The sequence below is a fragment of the Neopelma chrysocephalum genome, unplaced genomic scaffold (assembly GCF_003984885.1).
Source record: "Neopelma chrysocephalum unplaced genomic scaffold, ASM398488v2 Primary Assembly neopelma1_98, whole genome shotgun sequence".
NCBI classification, from domain to species: Eukaryota; Metazoa; Chordata; class Aves; order Passeriformes; family Pipridae; genus Neopelma; species Neopelma chrysocephalum.
This window is the reverse complement of record NW_020897761.1, coordinates 3,854,267-3,862,501: the sequence shown is the minus strand read 5'-3', so window position 1 is coordinate 3,862,501 and position 8,235 is coordinate 3,854,267. Positions and strand designations below refer to the sequence as shown.

The following is an 8,235-nucleotide window of genomic DNA, read 5'->3' as shown; positions in this document are numbered from 1 at the left end:
CTTTTCTGCCTCCTGGACCTTTATGGATGAAAACTTCTCTACCGTTCCTCACAACATGTCACAACCTTGGGAATGGATTTTCATGGGAAAGCAAAGCAACTGAGAGGCTGACTGGAAATACATAATTATTTGGGGTGGGTTGGGGCAGTTAGGGGTGCTATTTGCTCTTATGATTTTATATTCTATATATTGTAACTCTAGATAATGAAGAGTCAACCTTTTGCAGACAAGTCTGCAGTCTTATGTTCAGTTTCATATAAGCTGTTATTGATTAAAACGATACTCTTGTTCTTACATCGCTTTGTTGATTTCCCTTAGTTTAAAATAAAACGAAAAGAAAATCACAAACCGCAAGCGTATCTCACTTCTTTGATATGGACCGAAAAGATAACTGACTGACACATTTCTCTACCCTTTGTCTACTTTCACTGAACCTCCTCTCCCGCTCCGAGAGGTTGGCAGTACAGGCACGGAGTAAGATTGGCTTACACTGCACAGCCCCAGGGCAGTGACAAACTCAGTCGTCTTCCCAACACAGAGGGGAGCTCCATATGGCCCAGCTCCATGGGGATAGGGAGAAGGGGGGATGCCTGCTCCCAGGACACCCCATGCACCAACACATTAAGCCTTGGTGCGAGGCTTTTCACTGAGATGTCAGGATTATGAAAAAGAAACGTCTTTCTCTATCCCGTAACGCCTTTTAATTAAATGTGCTTTCAAATCTATGGGAAGTATGATGTAAAGGAGGGTGAATGCATCATGAGATTGACTGTATAAATAGTTAGTCATGTGCCTTCAACCAGGAAAAAAAAGTGGTGGTTTTTTAACAGGACTTGGGGATTTTCTGCTTTCTTGGAAGCTTAGCACACTGCACAGCCTCCCCAGGATGAGAGATGTAAATGCCCCTTAAAGGAGAGATTTCCATCTCTTTAGAAATTAGCCAAAATGTGGTCCTAGAAAAGAAATAATCAGATTTTTTAACAAATAATTACTTGAACACAAGTAACCACAACACATTCAGTGGTTTTTCTGTTTAATAAGCAGACATAGGCCGTCTATTACCGCCACACCTCAGTACACTACACTCTCCATAGTCTAATAGGAGTTGTTCTACGATGATCTGAAAGTTCATTAAAAAAGTGCCACAAAGCACAGCAAAACCAGCACAGCCTTTCCTCTTAGTAGCCAGAGAGACACTTCTGATGGCGTTGCACAAAGACCCATTGTTTAGGACACTGCTCTCACAGGGGTTTCTCAGGCTGCTCTGAAAGTCACTACCAAGCCTGGCCAGTCAAATGGGGCAGCCATGGGGCAAAGCAGTCCTGGTTTTGAACTGCCCAAAACACAGTGGCTCCTGCCTAAGCCACTGAGCACTTCATGTCCAGAGCCACCCTCAGCCCTCTAAGGATGGGTGAGTGATACCACATCCACTAGTGGTGCCTGAAAACCTGCCCCAGCACAGCTCCCACACACTCTCTGCTTGCGATGGTTAAATTTCTGTGCACTGAAAGCTTTTCTGTCCCCGTTTCTGTCACACAGAACCATGTTCTGAAGATGAAATACACATTGCAGAGTAGGCATGCACAGGTCTCAAAAAGAAGGAAAACTTTTGGATCAGTGAAAGGAATGGATGATGCTGTCCTCTGTTCACAAACAGTGAGCCCAACCACAGAGGAAAGGTAAATGGCAACCTTTAATTTGGGTTGCTTCAAACAAACTCCCGAAGAGCTGATTTTACAGAGTAGTTTCTATTGTGTAAGCAGAACTATTGTTACTTTCAGTTCTAACTTCCAGTGCTCAAGACTTCTGCAGCTCAGTGCAGTAAGATGATGCATTTTGGGACACTGGAGCTAAGCAAACTGGCCTTGGTCTTGGAGGGACGATGACTACCACAGCAGAGTGCTCAGAAAAGCCTTTCCTCTGGACAACATAACCTGTGCCTTCTGGGCAAAAATTAATTGTCTCAATGTAAATTTTCCAGGGAATAAATTAAGTCTGGCACCACAAATCCTGCACTGCTAATTTCAGCACTAAAGATGAGTGCATGGGAAGTTCAAAACTGCTGAAACAGTCTGCCAAGAGAACCAGTGGAGATGTGATTTGTTATTCTTGTACCTGCAGAGTGACAACTGCTTTTACAGTTATATTTCCCCATAATCCTCTTTAGGTAACTGAAACAGGTTCTTGTGGTGGTCTTATCCCTCTAGTTTCATAATTGAGTGGAGATTTAATGGCGCAACCCAAGAGGCCTTAGGCACCACCTTTCTGGTGACAAGTCACATATCACAATTGAGACACAGCACTTGGGTTTCCTGCTCTCTTCTCCCGAATTAGAGAAGGGCTTGCATCATACATGGCTTCCTTATCTCCCAGGCACACCAAAAGCTGCCTCACTCTGTGAGGTGACTACTTTATGAGGGACCATCCACATCCAGGTTTCTCTGTGCTTTGGTACCTCCTGATTCCAGGGGTCCACTGTGCTGGCCACAGCGCTTTTGCGTATAGTAAAAGACAGCCTGTGCCATTCACAGATTTTAGTCTAGTAGGGAAAATATCACTTTGAGAGGAAGAATGTAGTATCAGCAGTTTAGAGATGGGGAAGAAAGGCAAAGCAAGATGGTGTGATTTCCTGAGGATCACCACAAGTGCAGACAAGCAGAGATGAGAACTGACCACGGGACTCAGGGGAAGGTACAAACCAAACATCCTCATTGTGGGCCGTAAGAGCAGTGGTAAGAGCACTGGGGAAATAACCCACAAAGTGACACATGTGGTTTAAATTCTCAATTATTTTTTTCTTTTCTGAAGAAAACAATAATTCAGTCCCAGAACATCCCATAACCCAGAATTGGACATAAAAAACCATTCCAAATGCCAGAAATGTGACTGGCACACCCTCTGGCAGTGTTAATAGGCTGGCCAGCACAATGCTCACCCACCACTTCTTCTGGCCTCCTTGGACACCTGTCAGTGGTATGGACCCCTGGGCTTTCTCAAGCTCAGGAGCAAAATCCATTTCTGCCTCGGGTCTTTTGAAATAAGATTTTGCATTGAATGGCTCTTCCAGTACAGATTTGGCAAATCCCACCTTTCATCTTATTTGAGATGAAAAAACGCAACAGCATTTTTTTGCTTTGACATACAACACTGTTCCATGAAAAAGAAATTCTCATTTCATGTCGTTCCTACACAGATCCTGCAGCTCCTCAGCTGCCAGTGCCTACAGAACAGTCACTGAGTGCTGCTACCACAGGCTTTATGCACAGTGCAGAAAACACACTGGCTTTTGGACCATTTGATAAATGGCACAAGGGCTCAGCTACCAACTGGTGTTGGGAGAAACTGCTTCATGGTGTGGCCATGCTGCTGCAGAAGATATCTGCTGATGTGGCCAACATGCTGCCCACCCTTCTGGCAAATCTCTGAAGAAGTAGGAAGACTTGGAAGCAACACATCCTGTCTTTGTCAAGTAAACAATTCACGAAAGAGTCACTGAAGGGAAGTCACAGGGGTATGACTCACTCCTAGTATAAAATCACACAAAGTATTCTGTTACATGGTACTGTAAGAGGTGGTAGCTGGATGTTGTTCCATCTTGCAACCCCAAGCTCACTTCTTGCTGTCACAGGCAACACCTCCCCTCAGCTCCATCCTTATAGGTTCCCTGGCACTTATCTTTCCTACCTGGCAGGCTTTGGTTTGTTCAAGCCCTTTGAATGTTTTCAGGAGATGGATGGTTGATGCCCTCTCCTCTGTGAACAAGACTTCTGCTGCCAGTGCTCCTTCCCCTCCCTCATCTTAACTCTCCTGCAATGGTGACAGCTCACTGCCTCCTCTCTTCATACAGTGCCACAAAACTTTAAATCAGGAGCCTTGCCAGTGGCTTTCCCACAGCACCAGCTACCAGAAAAGCAGGTGTCAGTTAAAGGGTTTGCTCTTTTCCTGAGAGGTTTTGGAGGAAAAGTGGAGGGAACAAAAAAAGAAAATAAGGTAACAAAAAATTCCAAGATAACAGAAATTAAGCATTTTGCTTCTGTCAATCTTCAGATTTTATAGATGCTTCCACAGTATTTGAGGTCTCTGTCAAAATTTTTGAACAGCTGAGACTAGCAATAGTAAACCATATTAAAAGAAAAAAAATCTAATGATTTTAAGTAAACACTTAAGTGTTCCCTGCTGTGGACCATGTTGTGAGATTTAACTTTGAAAAACCTGTACGACTTTTAAGATGCATGGAAGAAGTGTTGCAAGATGTGGTAGGAATATGACACCAAGCTCCAATTTTACTCATTTCTGTGCTCATCTCAGCAGCCCAGGAATTTACAAAGGTCTTGGGAAAAAAGTGCCAGTCGTGGCAAAAAAACCTAATTCCTTCAAGTGTGACTCATAACTGTATAGCTGGAGCTGAATGCCGGGAACAGCTTTCAAGTTCCAGACCTGAAGCTGAACTTGCCCTGAACTTGCATTTCACAGCAAGGGTGAGTAAGACCACTGGCTTTTGATGCCCACTAGGTTCAAATTTTTAAAATGTTTGCAGACCAACTTAATTGTATGTGAAGCCCTTCTCCTAAAGGGTCCTTGCAAATTCTTCCCATGAAAGGGAAGGACCCTTCTAAACATTCCCTTTACATACAGCAAGTCTACACCCCTAGTAAGAGAAGTGAAGCAGGGACAAGGTAGTCCCTGATATGAGTGAGACCAGAGCAGCAGGTCAAGACAAGGGCTTTGAATGGATGAGGAAGCAAATCCTCATCAATCAATCAGTGAATCCCAACAGGCCTTTGCAACCCCCATTTATAAAGTTAGGTGGCTTTCTTCAAGTACTAAAGTCTTTAATCTGAGAAAGAGTCAGAGTGGCTGCAGGGCAGCCCTTCACACTCTGTGTTTTTGCAGATCTCTAATGCAACTCATCTTCTCGGCTTTTCTTTCCCCCTTAGTTTGCCAGATCAGGGCCATAAGCAGAAACACACCTCACAGTACCTGATGAACTGGCCATTCATCTAAGCATCTGCCTGGGCAACAGCACTGAAATTTATGTGTTTAAATACTTCTCTGAAAAGAGACTATGGAAAATCTAGTGGAGGTGGAAACCAGGAGTGAATCTGTAAAAATGAATCTTACTTGGAACAATTCTTCAAGAAAAAGATGGAAAATCTCACAGTGCACAATGAGGAACTAGAGGTGGCTGAATACTTTTCCTTTTGGGCATGAGGGAAGCTTTGGACTGTGGAAACTGCAGCTGCCATCCTCCTTTTTTCAGTATTTGCTTTTCAGAAGAAGGGATAGTTACTCAGAACTTATTTCCCATGTATTTACAGCTCTTGCTGGATCATTATAGCCACACAGCTCAATAGGCAATGAGGTGAACAAAGCTTACTTCTTCCATAAACCTGGAGTTTGTCCTTGGATAATCTACTGTTGAAAATAGATATAGCTCTGACAGAAGCTCTTCCAGAACTTGGACCTTATGTTGTCCTGTGTGGTGGAGCTTAACCACTTCCTGATCTCTGTCTTGTGCTGTCAGCACTTTCATCTCAAAATTGTGGTAATTTGGAACCATTCCACTCTCCAACTGAGCTGATATCAGCTGTGCAAAACAGGTGGGGGGGTTGTTGTCAGTACAGAGGATATGGAGATGCATGCAGAGCAGCAGCCTGATTTCAGACTCTTTCTAACCCTAGAGAATTAACAGCTTTTTCATGTAACTGGTATTGAAATATTTTCTGGAAATTTGACACTTTTATAATTCTTTTTATTCTCAACATACATATGCCTTTTGATCTGCTGTTCCCCTTTACATGGAAAAGATGATAATTTGTAGCACCTTAGTAGGCTGTGAAGAAACATATCACAGGAACAAATATTGGCAATTTAGAGCAATATTTACCAAAATTTATTATTCAGCCACCTGTCAGTGAGAGCAGGAATTTATCTCTATTGTTAAAATACTGCTCCATGAAGCCCGTATTACAGTCTGAAAACTGATGAACATTTAATAGTAACATTCACACTGATTTCAGAATAATTCCTTTTGTTGCTCTGTATCTGCAACAAAAACCTGGCAAGGAATTGTCATCTCACCCCTCTGGAGATACTCTGTGTGGCTGGAAGACTTCAAAAGACCTGCAGTCACTCTGCTCCAGCCCTGCCACTCACAATCATATTTATATTCTCCCATACTTACATTCACTTTGTATTCATACATTAATATGTGTATTTTCTACCTTAACAACATCTCAATCCCGTGTCATAGAGCTGCTCTGTGCTATTCCTCTTTGTGCCAGAGTCACTGGAAGAACTGCTCAGTTTACTGATGAGGACACCAGAGACAGACCCAGAGAAGCCAGCTAACAGCAAGCTTCCCTTCCCTCTCACTGCAGATAATTGCCTAGACAGGAACCTAAGCTGGAAGTCAGACTGGATCAAAGAACTGAAACCCCTGTGCTAGGGGCTTTTCCTGCCTCTGGATAAAGACCAGATCTTGTTTCTCTCCCACCTGGTGGACCTCAGTGCTGTACATGGGATGTTGTGATATTGCCTGGCAGTGGTAGCAGGTACCCAGGAGACCACAGTGAAAATGCCCCCATCCTCCCTGGAAGGACCTGACCAATGTTCAGGAAAAAGAAACCTTGCTTTGATTCTCATCCCCCGTTTGAGGTGTTCCACAAAGAGTGTGCTTACATGAAGCTGCTACATCAGACAAGAGAAGTAAGTACAAGACATTAGATGACACTTGAAAAAAACTCAGTCTTGCTTATCCCCTCTCTTGGGTGGGATCCTACCTCCTACCTCCAAGATGGGACAATACCTGCACAGAATCAGTAGAGATGACAAAACCATTTTGACAAAGCACTGGAAAAAACTACCCTAGGGACCATACCTACATCAGATTTTGATCCAAAGCACTATGGATTTTGTTTATTCTGAACATGAAAATGCTACCAGATGCTTTAGGCTTCACCCACAGGGAGGACATCCAAACCCTTCTGGGCTGGAGCTGGCCAAGTGCAGACCTAAAACCTGACACAGAGCTGGCTTACTGACAAGGAAAGGGAGAACATCCAGGAATCAGAACATATACTGATAAGCAGTTTTATAAGCCAGCCAGCAGTATGTGCACATATATAAGTAAAATAAATATATATATAAGGAAATATTTTTCTGGCTGCCAACGTGTTTATATGTATGTTTCTTAAATATGATTTTTATTTATGTGCTGAAATTCAATGGTTGCACAATAACCTTGACACTGAAAACACAAACCCAGTTATATACTAATATTATTCGGTGGGGAAATCCATATAAACAGTTTATCTTTAAGTGTTTATAGTAATTCTTCCGTAAGTGAGGCAAGACTGAGGACATCAATCCAATTCAGTAACATCTCCTTCTTAGTCATCCAGCCTATTAATATGTGGGGGTTGAGGATACCATCCTGCCCTTAGCAATGATCATCTTAATCTTTGTGTTGGCGGTTTATTTGGATAACTTTAATAGGAGCAGCAATTTAAGTACATCACTGAGGACAAAGTCTTGACTAGTTTTTCACTAGTTGCTAGTCTTATTTGGATGAGTAAAGAAATGCAATAAAAATATGGTTCAGTTTACTGTGATGATTTTTTCTGGAATCCTATTGAAGTATTGCAGCCCTGCACGCATCCCAAAATGGAGCTGTCCTGACTCTACTGTCAACTTGGATAGCGCTATTAAAAGGATCAGAGTAGGATCTTGTTAAGAGACCCAGGAGACATTCTAAAAAGAGTGCTCAGAAAACCACAGATGGGGGAAAGGTGCTGAACTGCAGATGTGTTTTCTTGGAGCTTTGTGTTCACATTCTACCCTCTCCAGAGCAGAGGTGGCAGCCAAAGAGGGTCTCTGATCTCTTTTACCGCAGGCTGCTGCCTCTTCACTTGGCCAAAATTTTCTTCTTTTAAGATCCAGAAAACCCCTGCTGGATAAAGCCCCCTGGAGACAATGCCAGGCAGCAGGTAGGCCCTCCTCTGCCCCGGGGCTGCCAGGGAGCAGCACAGCACTGTGCCCAGGGCTGAGTCCACCTGAGTACAGCCTCAGTCAGCTTGGGCACAAACCCAAGTAAAGCCTGGGGCACCTCCAGTTTGGAGAGTGGTTCAGGCAGACTCCACCTCTCCACATCACAGGAAGACTGCACAAAAAGAGTTTCAGGTGTCCACTTTGGGAATTTGACACCATATTTCTATTTAATTATTGCTTTAGTCC

At 43.3% G+C, this 8,235-nt stretch overlaps 1 long non-coding RNA gene across 1 annotated transcript in view; it reads right to left on the bottom strand.

The window, feature by feature from the left end:
• Positions 1 to 5,406: 5,406 nt before the first annotated feature.
• The window catches only part of LOC113973068, a 75,590-nt gene continuing 72,761 nt past the window's right edge, over positions 5,407 to 8,235 (bottom strand). The window contains exon 3 of the long non-coding RNA XR_003536111.1: positions 5,407 to 5,587. This is a non-coding gene — a long non-coding RNA (uncharacterized LOC113973068). The remainder of the gene's footprint in view (positions 5,588 to 8,235) is intronic.